The sequence below is a fragment of the Stegodyphus dumicola genome, chromosome 5 (assembly GCF_044657685.1).
Source record: "Stegodyphus dumicola isolate Sdum_Otavi_A_Nest chromosome 5, ASM4465768v1".
In the NCBI taxonomy this organism is placed as follows: Eukaryota; Metazoa; Arthropoda; class Arachnida; order Araneae; family Eresidae; genus Stegodyphus; species Stegodyphus dumicola.
Genome location: NC_140772.1, coordinates 145,341,879 through 145,363,971, shown reverse-complemented (window position 1 = coordinate 145,363,971; position 22,093 = coordinate 145,341,879). Strand labels below are relative to the sequence as shown.

At 33.7% G+C, this 22,093-nt stretch overlaps 1 pseudogene across 1 annotated transcript in view; it reads right to left on the bottom strand.

Moving 5' to 3' along the window:
• The window catches only part of LOC146997269 (cullin-5-like), a 572,661-nt pseudogene that overhangs the window by 325,534 nt on the left and 225,034 nt on the right, over window positions 1-22,093 (bottom strand). Inside the window, exons 12-14 of the transcript XR_015040943.1 lie at window positions 2,045-2,152; window positions 1,266-1,330; window positions 988-1,120 (exon numbers count right to left, since the gene is read on the bottom strand). The product of XR_015040943.1 is annotated as a cullin-5-like (transcript). The remainder of the gene's footprint in view (window positions 1-987; window positions 1,121-1,265; window positions 1,331-2,044; window positions 2,153-22,093) is intronic.

Sequence of the window (22,093 nt, the reverse complement as noted above, 5' to 3'; positions counted from 1 at the left end):
TTTCATAAATTACAGTTTCATATTTTTAATTGTGTAATTTCTGTATGCAATCTTACCAGATTTAAATTGATGATCTTATGATCCGGAAAAACCCCTAATCCGGATGAAGTCCTGATGAGTCCGGATTATGGACTTCATACTGTATATACCTTTTTAACGTATTCGAACAAAGTTCCCTGACCTATGGACTACTGTGTATCTAGTGTCTCAAAATGAGCTCTTTGTAAGTGCTACCCACCACAATTGATGAACCCTGGAAGAAGTGGAACAGGAATGGAGATCAATACTGCCAAAATTTTATGGAGAGTCTTTCTATCATGGAAATCAGAAGAGCCCTTCCATCATAGAAATCATGACCCAGACTTACAGTCCAGTAAAAAGGCTATCAGATCGAACATTTAAAAAAATACTCTTCACATTTTAAACATAAATTAAATGGCCCAAAAATTATTCTAAAAATGTGTAAACACCCTCTGTAATAAATAAACGCATTTTCATAAGATATTGAATAATTAAAGAAAAGAAGAGAATTCCAGTTTTTATGAAATCTTAAGTTTATTCCCTGTTGTTCTTTAAAGTGGTTAGCAGTGCAAATGCCATATTATAGGACCTGAATTCGATTCCTGGAGAAGATATGGATGTTTGTCAATTCCCCTTTACTGGGGTACAATATTGAATACCCATGGACAATACTTCTGAGGATGAAATAGCTAAATGAGTGATATGCTCAGCCATTCTCAACCAATGCTTAATAAGTATGTGTCCACCCAATGGGGGAAAAAACAAATCTCATGCATTAATTTGAAAATTAAGTATTAATTTAAAATAAAAAAATTATTTTCATCAAATTTTACATTAACTAACAAAAATTTGGTATAGTTATGTAATGCATACATATATATTACATAGAACTGTAACTTAAAACATTTAAATCTGTCAATTATATTTTATACCTAACTACTGATAGCAGAAAATATAAATACATACCACTCCTTTTAATTTTTTATCAACTTCATCTGATGTCAATTTTTTGGTGAGAGAGGTTTTCCTAAGCAGCACATCACAATAATTAGCTAAAAGCTCGGCACAGCGAAATTCTGGTTGAGTTCTGTTGCCAATCCTGCAGAGAAGAACATTTAATATTCGGAAATTATTAAATAGCATTTTCTAACAAAGTGAGCAGAGCTACTTCAAAATGTACATTTTTATGTGACATTAAAATTAACAATTTATGAATTTTATGTGAAAAACACATATGATCTTACACTTTTTGCTTTGTAGACCACTCTAAGCAGAAAACAGATGTATCGTTAACAACTTCCTTAAAAGCCTGTGAATGAAATATTCTTAAACAAATAAAACAAAATACTAATTATTATTATTATTTACTATACACCTATTAACTCTTTCGCATCGATAGAGACCCAAATCTGTTTCTCTCAAACATCTCAAATGCCTGTATATACAAATTTTTGTTGGAATGGATTTTCTTTTCCCATTCAAAGTAGAATGCTACAGCATTAGCAATAGCTTACTTTTTTAAGTGAAGCGATTACTCTCTTGTGTGGTTTCACCCAGCGTGCAGTTTTCCCTTGGGACACGACTGCAGTTGAAAGCATCAATAGTGAAACATTGACAATACATAAAGAAGAGCAAAGGCACAATTCAAATAACAGAGCTACTTAATAGCTTCAAAAGAATGGTTGGTATGTCATTTAACAACTCCCGAAACCAATGCGGCATGCACTAACATGATGAAGAAAAGCACCAGGTAGAAATGTATTCAGACATTTGAGCAACCTGCTTATATCTGAATGGTCAGACGTTTCGGGTGACTTCGATGTGAATGAGTTAAAGCTGATGGAATATTTGCTGAAATTACAGGAATACCACAAGAACATTTTTTTTTTTTTTTTTTTTTACTTTTACTTTTAAGAAATACATAAATATATTTTTCCCACTGAAATATTTCTGTTAAATTTGATTTTAACTAGAACATGCTATATGGTAAATATCTCAGTTATAACATAAATATGAGCAATACCTTATCTCTTGATGTTAAAAATCTAGGATCGTCATTAAATGCTTCCTTGACTAGCTTGCTAAACCTTGCAAATAATTTTAATAATTGTTCTACATATTTTTCAAAGTCCTGTAAAAATAAACACACCAGAAATATAATAGTAAATAAATAAACAGAAATTTAAAACAGATGCTATATAATAACAAATGAACTTTATTTTATGGTTCAGTTTCAAACACCAAAATACTTTTAAAAATTTATATCCTCCACAAATAAGATCTATAATTCTGATTTTTTTTTTCCACGCATAAACACAATGCTAGTTGCTTGAGAAAATAAATAACCTTTTAAATTTTTTAAAGTGACTTGGCATAATTCATAGTCTCAAATCATAAGAAACTATTGTATCGTGTGTAAATTTCTCTCGATTTTCAAACTGAAGTGTATTTTCTTGTAATTATTTTGTTACCACTGATAAAAAATGACCTTGATTCAAGCAGATGTTTAAACACAGTCTCTTCCACTCACGCTGTATAATTCTAGAGTCTGTTTTGGCATAAATTTTGTTCAGTACAGTGCTAAGAATTGAGAACTTAAAAATTCATTTTTGTCATATTATGTTCTTTTAGTTTAAAAAAAAAAAAAAAAAAAAAGTTATTTTAATGGCTAGTCAAATTTGTGATGTATGTAGAAAAAATGCTGTTTTTAAACCCACAGTTTGAAGCTGCTTTGAAACACCTAAAAACCGAAATTTCAGCTTCGGGCATGGTGCATGCTCTGGACAACCATGCACAGTAAACAAGGACCTATAAAAGAAGCTATTGCTTAAGTTTACATGATACAATTCAGGAACTAATAGACAGACTAAATATTCCAAAAAGTATAGATCATTTGAAGAAGATCAGGCATGTAAATCCACTGCAACGTAGGAGTACCCCATACTTTATCACAGAAGAATACGCTTGCTCAAGTTAGCAGGTAATTCTTTGCTAAAAAGAAATAAAGAAGCTCCTTTTTTGAAATGACTCATTAATGTACATAAGTGTACAAGAAGTGTATAATATACTATAACTATAAGAAGAAAAAAGATCACAGGGTAAACCAAACAAACTTCCTTTAGCAACACTCACAGAGGGCACATCCCAAAAAAGTAATGCTTTGCATAAAAGAGTCTGCAAATGAATTGCATACTATGAACTATAGCCACTAAATCAGATAATAAATTTTGAAAATTTATTCCAAATGGCAGTTTATAGCAGCAATAGAAGCAAAGCATGAAGAACTGACCAACTGTCCAGGTGGGCCCCAGATTTCAGTGAATGTCAGACAAAGGCATGGAGTACAGCTGGAGGGCTTTATGACATTATCCTATATTTACTAGATTTTAATCCCTTCAGATCACTTCAAAATTCTATGGACAGCCATCTACGTTGACTGTAAAACAGAAGTCATTAACTTCTTTATGAATAAACCTAATGACGTTAAAAAAAATATTTTGCAGCTGCCAGATAAGTAACTAAAAGTCATAGAACAAATTTGTGCTTATGCGATGAATTTTCTTGTGTTTTGTAATCATCAAAATGTTGCAAAATTTTCCAGAAAACCTATACTTTTTACATTGGAGCTGTCTTTTGGAATCTTGTAAATTTTTTAACCATCAACAAGATAAATCATGTAATTCCTAAATTAAGCTTACTAAAATAACTGCCAAGAACATACCAAATTTTACCACTCCAAAAGAAATTAAGGATATCATTAGAAAACTTTATAAGGAAAAAAACTGATGTGAACACCACAATGATTTCCTTGTATGGCTTATTAAATTATACACATTTTTTGCTGCATTTCACTTAAACTCATTTCCTCAAATTTCATTAGAAATATATTTTACATTCAATTAATTCAGTTCTGATTTCATGGCATAGCAAAAATATATTAAAACTCAAGAAATCTTCATTAAAATTGTAAAATGCAAGAAAACCTAAAGTACCAAATACAGTTTAAAAAAACAATTTTTGCAATAAAAATTAGAGTTTCTATGCCAAAACAAGCAGTTTGACCATTGGACAGAAATTTTCGGCATACAAAAATTGAAAGTTAAATACTGGCCTTCCTCCACAAAAAGAAACTTAAGTTGGTGCACCAACTGATTTAATTCACTATTCTACTAAGAGCTTCAGATGTAAACGAATTGCAGCCTCATTAGGCTTAACATCACTTAAATTTTAAATTGTTGATAATTCTACAACTATTGCATGCACACTGACTAAAGGGCATAAGCCAGAATATAACAACATTATTCAGTCACTTTTAAAGCAAAAAATGCAAAATTTCTCAACATATAAGAATAAAAAGCAGAGATCACTGAGCCAGGTAAGAGGGTCATATATATATATATATATATATATTTAAAATAAAGTTAAAAGTAAATTGGAGTCAAAGCAAGGTAATCCTGGACAATATTAATAACTGCATCCTTTTAAAGGGGTTAAACATAAAATCAAAACATTTCAAAATAAAAAATTATCATAGTAGTATAAAACTTGAATTCTAAAAATGTAAAAAGGGAAAATATACACTCTTTTGAAGAAAAAAAAAAAAAAATCGAAGCACCAAAAAAGACTTTTGCAATCATGATGAAATTTGGTATACAAAAACATATTGATCGAACATGCAAATGATCAAAGTTTCAAGGCAAAGAGGAATTGCGATCATAGCCCGCGTTTCTAGTGAGCAATTTGCAAAGTATAAAACCAGTAACAGAGGAGGAAAATTTATCTTTCTTTGTTGCTGCCCTTGTAATTCCTTCAAGAAGCAACTAAAAATGCCATTACGATGATTCGAAGATCTTACAGACAACTAAACAACTTAAAATGTGGTCCCATTGTAGGGTTGTATGAAGCTGGGTGGTCACAGCGAGCAACAGGCAGCCACCTGCAGCGTACACACACTGCTGTGCAAAGATGGTGGCAGCAATGCTTGCTACAAGGAAATTGCCGACGAAATGAAGGCTCTGGAAGGACAAGAATCACAAATGCAAGGCAAGATACCAGGTTCAAACTGCCCCAATGGTATCACTGTCGACCATTCAATGCACTACAGCCATGTCTATAACTTCCATGGTACCGCCCTCCATCTCATGGCCCTTGTCTGAGGCAGGGTTACGCTCACAGAGGCCTTTAAGACGTTTGCCTTTGACCCCACAACATCGGCAGAGTTGTCTGGAGAGTGGGAGTTTCTTATGAAAGCAGGTCATCCTCCGTACATCTTTAACAGCTCAATGATATGTTGATACCATCCTGAGGCCGGTTGCATTACCCTTCATGGCCCGTTGTCCTGGGGCCATTTTCCAACAACATAATGCCAGGCTACATACCACTCGCATATCTCTGGACTGTCTCTGCGTAGCTGATACTCTTCCTTGGCCAGCAAGGTCACCAGGCCTTTTACCAATCGAGCATGTCTGGGACATGATAGGCCGCCAGATTCGGGCACCACAAAATATTGCATATCTGGAGCGACAACTGGTGAATGCCTGGCAGAATGTGTCGCAGAATGACATTAGGAGCCTTTACCACTCATTGCCTCAACAAATTCAAGCATGCATTGCCGCCAGGGCGGTTCAAACAGTTGACTAGCTACTAATTTGAACACTCAATGCGTGATTGTGAGCCGTGAACAAGTATTATGACCTTGATTTTTTAATCCTTTTATTATCTGTGTATGAGCCATACACATATTCAATTTTATCAAAAACAACCACTTCCTTTATGGTGCTTCAATTTTTTTTTTTTTTTTTTTTTTTTTTGCAAAACAGTGTATACAAGAGCATAAAAATTAATCTCCCATTATTCAAACTTTAATTCAGAACTCATCAGGGGAAAATGAATAAAAGCTTCATAAAAGTTAATTAATATGCTTCGAAAATGCGTTTTGTTCTTCTGGTAAATTTGAGATCAAAAACCGACAAAAGAAGGAAATTTATAATACATACAAACTCATATTAAACCAAAAAAAGTGAATCTGAACATTACATAATGTAAAATGATTATTCAAAAAAAAGGGGGGCTAAAATCATTATATGTATATCTGAAATTCAAATTGAAATATAAAGACAGATCACAATGTAAGTGTATTTTAAAACAAATAGTTATTTAAACAATATTCTAAAAATGAGTGTTCCCTGATTATGTTTAACTAAACTTTTAATTCCAAGAAAACGAATAACTCTTCATAAAGATTGCTTAAATAATAAAATCAAAGCACAGCCCATTTCGGTAAAAACTGAAAGTCTAATAAAAATAAAATTGAAAGAACCTATGAAATATAAAATTTAAAAAATGCAAACTTATTGAAATCATATCACATTCTTCAAACGAAAATTTACTTAATCCTTCAGATGACCAAACTGAGTTTCTTGTAGAATTCAGAGTGGCTCTGAAGAACCCAAAGATGGTAGTTCTTGGAAAAAGTATGCAATGAGGTTCAGTCTCTAACAGCAGAGCTAAGTATTTAAACGTGTGTTCAAATAAACCTCTCCTATTAAACTCTGTTTGTGGGGAAGTCAAATGTGGGTGCGGTCGTGAAATTTACTACCACAGGGAAGGGTGACCACCAAAGTTCAAAGTGGCACCGTTAAGAAACTCTAAAAATGCTGTCTTCTGTAAAATCTTAAAATTGTGAAAGTAGTACTGGCTCAAAGTTGAGGAAAAGAAAAAATATATTTAAAAAGATAAAAGTCTTCATATAATTGGGGTACAAAATGTTTCTGAAACTAAAAAGCCCCATTTTAAGCAAGAAAATTTGCCAGTAAAATATTAATAATTGAAAAGGAAAAGAAACAAAATCTTTGTACATATTTACATTAAATTTCTTACCGTAGCCACCCAACTATTACCTCTGATTAGGATTTAAGTAATAAATATCAATTCAGAAGTCAAACAACAAAAATCAGCGTTATATTTTCAAAATTTTCACAGGACTAGTTTCGATGGTTCTGCCGAACCACCATCCTCAGCTGCAAAACCGCAAATGAACAAGATAGGAAATAATGATTAGATATGATAAGAAAGCCTGGACAAGAATAAGCAAGTGGCGCCATCTGTTGATGAAACCAGAACTAAAACATAATTTCTTTAAAGGCCAAAGGCAAAGATGGATTGGAATTAGGATCATTAACTAGAACAGAAAGGTTTTTTTTTAATGTGAAATGCTTCTAGAAAATCCATTTCTCGAATGGAAGATGTTTTTTGAATAATTTTGGCAGCAGAAAAATTGAAAGTGTGATTTTCGGACCAACAATGTTGAGCAACAGAAGACTTCTGTGTTTCCTTTTTTCTAACATATGACTCATGTTCCTTGACGCGAAATTTTAAGGCTCTCTTAGTTTGGCCAATGTAATACCACACTGGCAAGGAATCCTATAAATACCCCAGGAATTCATATACAGAATGGGGTCTTGGAGTATGGAACTCGGAATTTTATTGATGGGAGAATAAACAACCCAAAAGTTAAATTTCTGCAAAATATGTGCAACTTTATAGCTAATTGATGGAAAGAAGCGAATGACAACAGAATTTTTATAATCTCCTAAAACAAGAGTGTGCCTTTTAGTGTGTTGAGATGAGAATTTTTTAACCGCTTGATTAATAATGTTAGGTGAAAAGCCCCTGTCAATAGCTATTGCTTTTAAATAATTTAGTTCTTTATCAAGGGATAGTTTGGAGGAGCAAGCTTGAAGAGCACGGAAAACATAGGAATAAAATGAAGCTAACTTTTGTTTAGTCGGATGACATGATTTAAAGTGTGGTAGAAGGGAAACCGATGAAGGTTTACGGTAAACCGTAGTACTGAAATTGGATGTGTTATGTGTGACCAGAATGTCGAGAAACAGAAGAGAATTGCAAGTCTCAAATTCAAAAGTGAATTGAATAGCAAGATCAATAGAATTCATTGTTGAAAGAACTTTATTTAAATCATCTTTATTACCTTCAAACAGGGTAAAAGTATCGTCTACGTAATGGAACCATGCCGGGAAGTTTAATGTTTCAAACAATTTTGATTCCTAATAATGCATGTAGATATCAGCCAGGATGGGAGTGAGGGGGCTTTCCATGGCTAATCCCTCAGTTTGCTCGTAATATTTATTTTGGAAAACAAAATGTGTTTGTTTCAAACAGAGTTGAGTGAGAGAAATTAGCTCATCAATTTCGATGCACGACAAATGAAATTCACGAAATCTGGTTTCTAGACATCTTAATGCACCTTCCACTGGAACATTGGTGAATAATGATTTTACATCAAAAGAAACCATGAGTAAATTTCTAGGAGAAATGTTTTAACCTTTTTTACAAACTCTATTGAATTTTTTATTGTGTAAATGTTATTGTCTAATAGAGTTGAAAATCTAGAAACTAAATATTTAGCTAATGGATATGAGGCAGTACCTGAGTTTGATACAATAGGGCAGAAAGGAATACCACTTTTATGAATTTTGGGAAGAGCATATAATCTGGCAAAATTCGCAACAGATGAGATAAGCGAATGTTTTAAGTTGCTTGAAATGATTCGTGAAAATTTGATTGCAATTTTCATTTTTGACAGGTCCGAAGGTGAAGGATCTTTAGGGATCGGATTATATGGTCCTTCGTTTAAGAGTTTAGTGACACCATCAATGTAAGTGTTCTTATCCATGACAGCTATCTGGCCACCTTTGCATGCCTCTGAAATGATAATATACGGGTTAGAATGAATTTCGCGCATTGTAGCTCTTTCTCTCACAGTTAGATTTGGTTTCAAAGGTTTATTATTGAATTTCACATTATGAGCGATAAGATGCCTAATCATTTCTTTCTGTGAATCTGAAACTTTACTGAACTTTAAAGTTTTTTCGATAGGAGCCAAAATCTTTGGAATCGAGAGTTTACAGGTTTGTGAGAAGTTAAAATTATATTTTAGACTTCTCTCTTGTTCTTCTGAAAGACTAACATTAGAAATATTAACTATTGGCTTGATGTTTACAATGGGAAGATTTTTTTGAACTACTGGAAGACTGTAAAAAAAGTTTTTCGAATATAACTGCAAGGGTGTTTTTATGACGGTTAACTGCATTCTCCGTTCTAGACCAAGACTTTTGTTCAAGGGCAGTGAATTTTGGATATGAATTAGGGAGTTCCAGATGAAGCTTATAGAGTTCATGTTCAATTTTGGACAATTGTTGACGTGTATCCCTTATGATGGACCGAAGTAAGGCAAGCTTGAAATTTAACAGAATTCTTGAAATGCGACTGGAAGGTTTTTGATTAGATTTGATTTGAATAAAATTGGAGATCAATTTTTTACATTTACATTTAAGTAAAAAGTCAAGATGATTCAGGAATTTTTGCTGCTTCAGGTGTAATTTAGTGAAACGATTAATGGATGAAGGCATGATAAACAATGCAGAAAATCAAACTAAATAATAATAAAGCACATACAAAACAGCAGAAAAAACTTTCACTGAAACGAATAGAAAACAAAACGCTTGTAACCAAAATGCATGAAATCAGACAAGCAAAGCACAATATCCAAATATGCGAAACATAAACAGAACTAGAAAATTGCAAAAAAGTACTTACCGAAACCCATTCAATCACAAAATGGCGGCCACACCATGTGCAAAAAAGGAAGCAAAAAATAAGCCGTTTTGGGCTCGGAAACACATACAAACGCAACACGACAAAAACCACGTGGAAAAAAGAAAGCACAAAATAAGCCTGTTTGGGACTTCTATAATTAAGACACAATAACACGCCGAACAAATACTAATTCAGAAGTCAAACAACAAAAATCAGCATTATATTTTCAAAATTTTCACAGGACTAGCTGCAAAACCGCAAATGAACAAGATATGAAATAATGATTAGATAAGAAAGCCTGGACAAGAATTTTTCTGTTCTAGTTAACGATTCTAATTCCAATCCATCTTTGCCTTCAGCGTTTAAAGAAATTATGTTTTAGTTCTGGTTTCATCAACAGATGGCACCACTTGCTTATTCTTGTTTAGGCTTTCTTATCTTATCTAATCATTATTTCCTATCTTGTTCATTTGAGGTTTTGCAGCTGAGGATGGTGGTTCGGTAAAACTATCGAAACTAGTCCTGTGAAAATTTTCAAAATATAACGCTGATATTTGTTGTTTGGCTTCTGAATTAGTATTTGTTCAGCGTGTTATTGTGTCTTAATTAATAAATATCATATCACTATAAATGAAAAATTTTTTTAAAAGTAGTTAATAGCAGCTTTCTTCAGGGTTATAGAAATTTTGAATAGAGGTGTTTTATTCTCAAAGAGAATTTTGACTAAATAATTTATTTCTTCTTGTAAGTATTCGACTTTGTTACAAATACTTTTTATTCTAAGGAGCTGAGTATGTATGGTATTTAGAATTACTCTTCTGGAGATACTGGAGTGTCAATAGATTAGTTTAACAGTAGGAAAATCAAAATTTCTTCTTGTCATAAATTTTGATATCTTTAAAGTTGATAATTTGCTAATCAAGTTAATTAATATCTCCTTGTTGAAAGTTAGTTTTATTGAGTTTCAAACATGAAGGATAAATGTGATCGAATTCTATTTTATTGAAGTTATTGATTGCAATAATATCATCCATGTATTTGTATATGCTTTAGTAATATGAACTTTGTACTTGAGATAACTGTTGTTGAAAATGAAATTCCTTGGTGAAAAGGTACACATTATAGATCACTGAACTAGATCTTATTCCCATTAGGATACTGTTGATTTGCTTAAAAAAAGCATTATTAAAAGCAATGTAATTATTAAAAAGAATACTTTCTAAATACAGCTGCCATTCTTCCTTGGAAATAACCGTAATAATTTGTGGAAATAAATCTGGTAGAGTTAAAAGACTGTCAAATACTTCTTGCAACGGAACAGCCATGTATAAATTCTCAAAATCATTAACGGAAAATAATTTTAATTTTAATAGTGAGAAGCATTTCTAGTATCTGTGTGTTATTACTTATTATCCAAGTGAAATTGTGATCTTGCATCTGTGTGTCTTAATTAAAGTAGAGAACTGTTAAGTATTTTAGCAAAACGGTTTTCTATTTCTTTCATGTAATTTCTGGTCTTGTTAGCTATAAATTGAAATCTGGCATTTTGTGAAATTTGAGCAATGCATAAAGGTTGGAGAATCTATTGTAAAATATACTGGTGGTTATTTTAAGTCTTCAATGAATTGCAGTGAAACGTCTTTGCAGAATATTCGCCATAGTTACTGCGGCATGGAGTTCTTCTATAATCAGATTATGGTAGAAAACCTTTTAAATAATACTAAAGTTGTTACTGGCTTTGCCAATTTTCGTAATGGTAAAAAAATTCTTCAATATTTTAACTTTCTTGTCTAAATCTCATTTATTATGTGTTCTTTGGTATGCTTTTTGAAGTCATGGAGCATTGCTTCTTTCTATTCTAGATAAGTTGTAGTAGGTAAGTTAGTTTTGTAGCTGGAGAAGACTATGGAACTTTCTAGATTTTTTCCAAATTATTGGATGCTGAATTTTTTGCTTACTTTAAAAGTGGGTTGAAATTTGGTGCCAAGATTCATTAAATGCTTTAAAGTTCTGTCTTTAATAATTTCATAATTGTCTTTAATAATTTTTATATATAATTGGTGCAGCTGATTGCAACAAAAAAAGGAGTTGCACAATTAGATGTTATAGCACTCCCATGTACAAAATTTCTCTGTTCTACAGCTAATTGTTTTTGAGGTAAGCGAGACACATACATATGTATGTACAGATGTCATGGAAAAAAAATTCCTTCTGAATCCATTTTGGAAAGAAATTCCTTTATTCAGGCCATATGCACAGATATCATTGAGGAGGAGGGAAAAAAAACCATTCAAATGGATTCGAGAGAGGTAAAATGGATATTTTCATTGAAATATATCCGGAAATGTTTCTATTACAAAGCTTCCTTTACTTTGTACAAAGAAGTAAAAAATGTTAAGAAATGATCCAATTACCAAAAAATTTATAAAATATGCATCTAAAACTATCACGTGACTGTGCAGTACAATAAATACCTAAAACATATATTTTTTAAATGTTCGGGAACTTGCAAACATTTGCATACTACAGAAAGAAGGGAAAGAAATCATGCCAACTTAATAGCTGGAAATCATTTAAACTTCTACCAAAAACACATTTAGAAAGAATTAAATAATGTCTTTCCTTATAAAATAATATATTTGGTTTCAAAAGACATCTTTTTTACCAGAAGACACTTTCTATAAAAATGACATATCAATCTGGTATTATTATTCTTTTTAAAAACAATTTTAACTTCTCGCCTATTTCTAATTAACTTAAAAAATTCTTATTACAAAGAAAATGTTTTAAAAACACTTAAGCATTAATTAAAATACTTCTAGCATGTTTAATTAGATATATATTACCAAAAAAAATCTATCAAATATAATACAGTCAAAGTAAAGAATTAATGGTACTTCCTTATTATAGTGGCCCCCAAGACTAAGAATCGCCAATCAACAAAATATCTCACCAGCTAGTGAGACACAAAGATATAAATAAATCACACAATATACAATAACAATAATACTCAAATCTTGTTGCCTAAGAATAGTTTTAACAATCATTATGGCAAGGCCATTTTTCTGAAACTGCTTTTAATTGATTCCTCAAAAACATAATTTTTGCCTCCACAGAAATTCTGAAAGATATGATTTGAGGTGATGTTGAGCCATGGCCTGTTGTTTACCACCACGCCACTTGGCTAAACACCCCATTCTATCCACATCTAGAATGTGGAATCGGTAGGGAAAATGACGAATTCTGATTCCTGAAATTTTAAACACTCCGATTCCCTCATATATATATATATATATATATATATATATATATGTGCATGTGTAATGTTTTCAGTTATTCCCACACATCGTGGGTGAATGGTGAGGCTATTCCATTTCACGTTTTGGCAGATGGTTGACGAAGCTGGGATGATTGCAACACGGAGAAAAATGACGACTCAGGACTTTTCACTTTTAACAGCACATCTTTATTTTATTTTAAAGCAGATGATTTTTTCCAGATGAAGTTACTCAAATACTTATTCAGTAATTGAATTATTAGATACGACTGACTTATAACGTTCTAACAAAGAAAGAAGAGCATAGCGGAGGCATTAGCCGAATGAAGGCGAGAAGGCATCTGTGTAGGAGAACTTATGACGCAGCATTTATATGAAAGGTTATGTAACAGAGTAGCTTCTAGAAAAATGTAGAAAGACTTATGACGCAGCATTTATATGAAAGGTTATGTAACAGAGTAGCTTCTAGAAAAATGTAGAAAGACTTATGACGCAGCATTTATATGAGGAGGTTATGCAATAGGCGCGAATGTTCTAGAAGGTACTGGTGTAGGGGAAGATCCTGAATTGCAGAAAATTAATTAAAGGTTGCTGGTTCGCAAAGAGCAAAGCCATCATATTTCTTTTTATATTTTACATCTCCCCCCCCCCCCGTCAAAAGGAGAGGCCTTGGTGAGAAAAGCATTAGTACAGGAGTAAAGCAAAAGTATGAGAAAAGACATGAAAACATCCAGGACATAGCGTACAAGCTTTAACTATGGCCTATCATAGTTTATGACTTTCTCATATAAAATTTGGACTTTATAACATATGAAATTTTGAACATTAAAACTATGAGTTATAAATACATATACAATATATGACTAATTTTAAAACTATAACATAATAAATATGGAATACTGATAAATAAATAAGTTATTAATTACAAAAGTTCTCAATTTTGTTAAAATGTCCATTTTGTTTTTTGAAAGTCCTTTTCATAAAAAGAGTTCGAATAGAATGAAAATATCTGGTAAAACCTCTCAATGCCAGATAGTCCACAAATATGATGCATTTTTTTCGCTGAGTATGTTTTCATAATAGTAAGCTTTGATTAGAAAATATTTTACATTTTTTAAATTTTTATATTTTAAAATGCCTTTGTTGAAAAAAAAATTAAATAATATGAAAATTGGCATCTTAATTTGTAATATAATAGAAATATTTTCATCAACAAAAATTTGAAAGAATTTTATTTGAACATTTAGTTTGTGAAAAAATTTGAACTTTTACCATGTGGAACTTTCAAGAACTTTACAAAATTTCATTGGACATTCTTATCTCAGAACACTAAAAAATGTGAATTTGTTTTAAAAGAGTACAGCGTCTAAAATTATTATTGAATTCAAAATTTTATGACATTCAGTGAAATGTCAAAATTGATTCAAAATATCGGTCAAAGTTTTATGGCAATAATTTTTTGTTTAAAAAAAGTAAATATGTTTTATATTTTCACAATTATAACTACATTTTGCTGCTCTAATGCTTTTTCTTCCACTCTGCTCACACAACTTTTCTTTTGAAGGGGGGGATATGTAAGACATAACAAAATATGATAGCTGTTTCAAAAAAATAATTGACAACCTCAAAATTAACATTCTAAATTTGGTAATCTGCCCCTAAATTCATCTCTTCTCACAGGTTCCAGACTTTTCTATCTTATGTAACGTTTTAATGCAGATGCCTCTTGTCCAATCAAATTAATTCTAAACCAAAACTGTGAACTGAAACTTTCCCACTCCCAGCCTTCTTCCTATGAAAGTACTATAACTTTTCCCTTTTCCGCGTTAGCTCTCCTGCTGGTAAGACGCTTTTCATCCATGCTGCTGCCGCTTACTTGCTTAAGATGATGTCGTACTTCAAAATGGGAGTTATTCTATTCAAATATTATTAAGAAATATCTTGTCTGAAAAAGGATTATTTGATATGCATGGAAAAAATAAAGATTGTGATTTTTCAAGATATGTTGTGCTAAATTGCATCATCATGCTTTCCACTCTGCCACCTGGCAGGACATGGGAGTATCATGATCTGGCAGGACATGGGAGTATGTCATATCCATGAAGGCATTGTTGGGAGAATCACACAGTATATAGATGAATGTTGTCTTGCTGATATTGCCTTGAAGGACAACTAGAGGTGATTGTGTGTCCCAGCAAATCACTCCCCATATTGTAACACCTTGTGTAATAGCCATATGCTGCTTGACAACAAATCATGGATCAGACCACTGGTCTGGCCGCCTCCACACGTATGTGCATTGATCATCAACACCGAGACTGAATCGAGATTTATCGCTGAAGATCACATGCCTCCAGTCAGTCACACTCCAGCTTGCCCGAGTTCAGCCAAAAATCCAACTGACACTGTCTATAATGTGGGGTCAGCGATAGGCATCTTAATGGACATCGGCAGCATATACCAGCATTGGCCAGTCATCTCTGAATGGTTTTTCTTGATACCACTGGATGCCTGAAAGGTGGTAAATGGCATCGAATCGTTAGTAGTGACGTTGTTGGTGCGGAAGTGGCCACTCTTATGAGTGCACGATCCTCACATTCATTCGTGTACCTGGAATGCCCTGACTCTATCTATCCCTTCTGTTATTCATAGTCCTCAACACTGAGCAACTACCATATCGCTCTGCCCGAGATGGTGGCCAATATGCATGTTTGACCAACCTGCTTCTCTGAGGCCTACTATACGCCCCTTCTCAAAGTAAGACAACTATTTGTACTGCTGTCGGTTACATCTCAGAGGCATCTATAGTCACAATACCATCAATCCAAGTTTAGAGATTCGTTCAAATAGCCCTATGGCACAAGTAGTCATGCTTCAAAACTCTTCCAACTGTACACCTCATATGCCCACAGCACACTTACCCATGTCTCATTGCCGTTGAAATTTAAATCATTTGTATATCTCTTGACCACATTCCTGCCAAGTTTTATGGCTATGGCTCAATTTCTTCTGAGTGCATTTTTTTTTTTTTTTTTTTTTTTTTTTTTTGTGATTGACTGTTTATCTCAACATTTTTGTTCTATAAAGTTAAAGATTAAACAATTCTACTTTGACAAATAAATAAAAGTTGACACAAAGTAATAAAAAATTAAGTAATTTATTTATTTACTGCTAAAAATATATTTACAACAAACTTAAATTATTAGCCAGACCCATCTACTAGAAATTAAAATACTTATTCTATGCAGTGAGTTTATCGAAGTAGACTTACTTTCTATTTCATTATTCTTGACCATTGGTAGACATTCTGCTAAAATATTTTCATTAAATGCTGTCACAAGCACACTTACACATGATTCAGTCAACTATTAATAAAGAAAATATTATTAACTAAGAGCTCAGATAAAACTTAATTATATGCAGCTTATGCACAGCTAAAAATAATTGAAGAAACTATTTAGTTTGCATATCACAGTTATTGAAACAAAACAATCAAGATATTTTTTTATTTTTTCTATTTAAAAAATTCTCTATAGAAAGATACATATGCTAACTTGAAATTTCGGGTGAAAAGATATTTATTTATAAAAATCCAAGTACATTCCTAAATAAAAACTAATTGAACAGATCTCAGTTAACATTGATGACTGTTGATCATCATTAATTAAATATTAAATATGTCACTTATCTCTTTTAACTGTGATCTTGCTTTTAAAGAATTGTCAATAAAATATTTTTAAAGTATATACAGTACAAATTCTGAGATATGGACTTAAGCAATTCTGGATTTTGGAAAGTTTCTGGATTTCAGATCATCAGTTTATACAGTCAAAAGTCTTTAATCCGGACTCGTTGGGACTTCGGCGATTCCAGATTATACAGTTTTTCCGGATTATAGATCATCAGTTTAAATCTGGTAAGATGACGTGCAGAAATTCTAAAATTAAAAATTTGAAACCGTAATTTAAGAAATGAACAATTATGATCTAAATGGTATCAAAATTTACCAAAAAAAAAAAAAGGTTAATATTTATTTGTTTACTTTATTAAACATTTCTTTCAATGCACGCATGCGTAAAGCATACATTACGCATAGTCGAAATTAGAAAATTGCAACCAGAAAACTATTTGATGTGTGTTCGTGATATTTATAATGAAGAGGAATTTTTTTAAATCATATCAAAGACAGAGTACATCGAGATGAAATACTACATTTAGTAATGAACTATAAGCCGAATAAAATAAAAACATCTGCCCCGAAGATAAGAATAGTGCTGACAGATCAACTTCCAGTTCATTGCGCACCGCGACGTTCTCCTCCCCCGCAGAGCAGTGTGAAATTGATAAGCAGATTTTGGAATGGTTAGAGAAACAAAGGATATGCATTTATCCATTTTTTGCAGCAATTCCACTTTTTGTTTGATGGACATCGAAACATGCTTTCACTTTGTAGATCCTTTGGCAGTATCCAGCATCGGAAGTTCTATTTGACATAATCGAAAGTTCAAGCTTACTTTTATAAAATTGCTCTAATAGTCTACAAAAAATAATAAGCTGAATCCAATTCGAAGATTAAGGAATAATGCAATCTGCAACATTAACTGAAATAGATAATTTTAGCTTAGCTTATACCATCCGTTATACATTAAACATGCATGCGTAAACATACTATGCGCATGCGTACACACATATGCACATGTATAAAGGCATTACGCGAATGCGTTAACGCATATGCGCATGTGTGAACGCATTATGCGTTGACGCATGCGCAGAAAGTTTTTAACTTTGAGGTCCGGATTATAGATCATTGCGGTTTATGGGCATCCCGATTAACGACTTTTGACTGTATCTAGTACGATGACATGTAGGCATAGTAATATTGCTGCTTTGCTCATTGTTTAGCTCAAACAGTAAAATGGCAACCCCCCAACCAACCAAGGGACAAAAGTCTGTTTGTGTCCAACATCAATACAACATCAATTATTGTCACTGGCCACGCGATGTGACTCCCTAGCTAGCAAATGTTAGATAGTAATGTGCAGAAATCTCAATTAATCACATTTATGGCACATGTGCTTTCTTTTCTTCAGCATTATAGTTTCCGTTCCTACACTTCATAAGGACTTTTTTTTAATTAATTTATTTTATTTACTTATATTTGTTAATTTATTTTGTGTTGATAGTCAGGAGATGCAATTATTAGATCATTCCCAATATCGAATTTTCGGATTTTGTACTGTACTTCAGTTTTAGTCTTTGTTTATGGAAATAACTAACTTAAAATATATATTTTATTAGAATTCATTAGAAAAAATTTGGCACTTTCTGATTATCCACATCTTTACAAAAATTTGCAAAATTATTTGTGGCTTTGAGAATGGACAAAAAATTTTTGTTTGGCATCTTTACAGATTTTAGGTACTGTATTGCTCACAAATAATAATAAAAAGGACACTTTCTAAGAAGCAAGGAATTTTACAAGGAAAAAAAAAAAAAAAAAAAAAACAATCTATACAGCCAAAATTTACATCTTTAACAGCCAGTACAAGTGAAACAGTTAAATATATAGCATATAAATCCATATGCAACTACCATTTGTATGCAAATGCATTAGTTGGCTGTTGGCTGCATGTATACTTGAAAATATGGCTAAAACATGGCAATTTTATGACATGCTGATATTGGAGAGGTCCAGATAATCAGAAAATACCAAAAATTTATCCGCCTGTGATTCTGTAATAGATTTATAGTAGTTTATAAGTTTTCCTCGCCTATTTTCTAAAACTGCAGAATATGATCTTTTTCGGAATCGAAGAAACAAATTTTTAAATAAGGTAGAAATATTTGGTAAAAATTTGGTAAGAGACCTTACCAGCCCAGCATTGTATTCACGAACATATTTACGGTCCAATTTCGATGTGCTTCTTCGGAGAACAATTTTGTCGGATTTGGTTCGGTGAAGGAAGACCGTGGTCAAGAGCATGTCCCTTGCATAACTGAACACATATTCCTCTTGCGATGTTAAATTCATCATTGTTGTCGTGGTTCGATTCTCAGCAAAGGCCTTGCATATTTTTCATCGTGCATAAACAACCTCTTTTAACCAAGACGGGGCAGCCAGCTTGGCTAAACCCCCACCCGTCTCCCTGTGGAGGCTTGATCCCAACGTTCCTGAAGGAGACCACATGAGGAACGACGAGCAGCCAGTTATTTTCAGGGGACAACATTTGCATAATGCAGTTTCAAACCCTCCAAATGAATTCTGAAGAGAATTTTTCGTGCACCCCCAATTCGACTTTTGTTCTCCCCTTCTGAGATCTCTCCAATATTCTTTAGACTTAAATCCTGTGGAACATGCATGGAGTGAGTTGTAAAAAAGAATGTGGAAATATGACAACAATAATTATTAACAAGCAAAGCAGGAAGGGTGTACTGAACCCTGGTGTTGATTAGTTGTCGCTCCCGACCTGCAATGTTTTCGGTGGGCTTCTGCAGACGGGATTTTAGTTGAAGCCTGCTGTAGTCTTTGGTTTTTCGCTGAGTAACTGGATGAAAAAGAGATAAAAATCTTTGTAATTGTGCAGTGCCCTCGCCAGGATTCGAACACTGTTTCGTGGTGTCTGTACAAAGCCTGCGTAAGCATTTTTTTTCCCTCTCTCTCTCTCTCTTTCGCTCCCCAAGAGCAGTGTCAACACTCTACGAGGGGAATATCTGTACTTAACCCTTTCACCGTCCTCTCCTGTCAGCGAAGATTTCCCCTGAATTACGGAGAAGAAAATAGAATTCGAAAGTGTGCTTTCTTGCTTCACGAGTGTGGAAGGGGCATTTTTTGAACATTTTGTCTCTGTTCAATGAGAAGAGAGTACCAAAGGGGCTTTGTAATTCTGTCTCAGATTGCCAGTTTGATAGTCTTTGAGAGGAGCGTAAAGCATTCCTTCCCCCCTCCAGCGGAAGAATCTTTTCCCAGTGCATGGAAAAAGAAGCAAATGAGGTCTCTGAGAAAGTAGTTTTCCACTTTAAAAAAAAAAAAAAAAAAAAAAAAAAAAATCAGAAAAGTGTAAACTGAATTTTACAGAGAGAACTCCGGTGCGTTTCGCATGGGCATTCTTTCTATAAATCTATACGGGTTTTTCTTACGGGTACCAGTAATTTTGAGGCTAACTGAGAAATTTTAAGTGCAGGCACGGTGGACGTCAAGCAGCCGAAATACACACTTCTGCGCCATTGCTCTGCTACGTCACAGAAAAAGGACGTGGTGGCCATTTTACTTTACAGACACCCGACAGGCTTTGAGGCGAGGAAGATAAGAAAATCGGCGTACGCTAGATTTCGCGCGCTGTTTAAATGTACCCTACCCCACTTTTCGAATTTTTGACCCCGGCGCAAGCGACCGCAATGCGAGAAACATGCGAGATTCTTCTTCCATATGAATATAGAGAGAGAGAAATATGCGAACTTCTTTTTCCATTTTCTTCTCTCAGCCCCGACATAGGCCCCTCTACTCGTTTAAAGCTATGTTTTCGACACACATGATCATGTCTTCCAGTTAGACGAGAAAGTGGAAGGAAAAATCACTCCCAGGGTGAGAAAAGACTGGAACTATGCACAGCGCTTCTTCTTTCTAGGCTCTACTAAGTTGTTTCCAAGAGCGCTTCTTCTACTCATTTCCTCCCGCCTTCTTTAGCATGCCCAAATATGTATTTCCTTATCCCTTCCAGCATGCATTTTTTCCAGGAAAGGTTGCTTAAGTGGTAATTCTTGTTTTATATTAACTTTATTTCTATTCCTCTCCCTTTGCGTATAGCCCTCGAGCATTTTTTCTTTGATCTGTAAAAGATACGAGACTTACGTGTTTCCTTTTTTTTATTGCAAAACGAACCTTACTTTAGACATACGATGAATTCTTTTGGAGGAAGAGTGCTTTTTCCATCCTTTGCAGCCAACCCAATTCTTCTTCTGGGGTTCTTTCTCCCGTCTGAATGTCACCTTTGCCCTCTGTGGAAGACTTTCTAAGGGAAACTGCATTTTATCTAAACTTTCTTAATACACTGAAGGAGGAGAAGAAAATTATTGGTCACTGTTCTTCGCAACGAATCCTTCTTTTTTATCTCCCAGGGAAGGTGCTCCATCAGTGCGCTAGGAAAGCGGGAGAAATACCTTATACTCCCCCTTTTGAACAAGCCCCCGCAAGCGTTCGGAAAAAAGAGGAGGAAAAAAACCAAAGAGTCAGGAAGGGTGCTGTAAAAGAAAGAATAAAAACGGCATGAAATTGTTGACCTCCCGCTGAAGAAAATAATATTGAACTGAGGCCATACACATAGTAGAGAAGACAGGAAGAAGTTGGTTTTTTGGACTTACTGTACAGCCTCATTAATCAAAACTTTTCTCTCTCTCTCGCACTCTCTTTCTCTCTCCTTTTTATTTCAAATATTTAAGTAAGTCTCAAATGTCATCTCTAAACTCGAAATGTTTTTCATTAGTAAGTATGCTGGGGTGAACTTAGTTACAAAAACAGGGCTCGTGTAAGACTGAGAGGTTAACGAGAGTGTTTGAGAGAGGAAGACGACGAGAAACAGAAGGGTGAAAGAACATGTCATGAAGATTACATGCTAATGCCTGTTTTAGCTGGGCTCGAACCCGACTACATCTTTTTCGGTGATGAATTCATTTTCGAGGTTTCCAATGCCAGCGTTTCGCCTTAGAAAGTCTTCCACGAAGGCATTTTGCCCCTAATAAATACTGCTACAAGACAAATATAAGACAGAGCAGACTTACAGTGAAAGCCCCCGCAAGCGGTCCGCTGCCCATCGGAGAAGGCGTTCTCGTCATGTAACATTGGGGTTCCGGGTAAACAGTCTAAACTTGAAAACAGAATCAAAATTTAAATTATATGATACTTGTATATTAACCCATTACTCTGCAATACCAAAAGCTTCAATCTATTGCATCTTTGAACAATGAAATATATTTTCAACATCAGCAGATTGACGGAACTGGTTTTCTGATTCCCATGGATACTGTTTAGCAATCACATTCCAAAATTTATTAGATTGTTATTCTCTGCGGCTTTTTTCTATCTCTGTGCGATTTCTGTTGAATAAGGCAAGTGACTTATCTCAATCCATTTCCCAGTTCTTATTCTAACACTTTGCTGGCTCTCGCTGAAATTTTATTTCC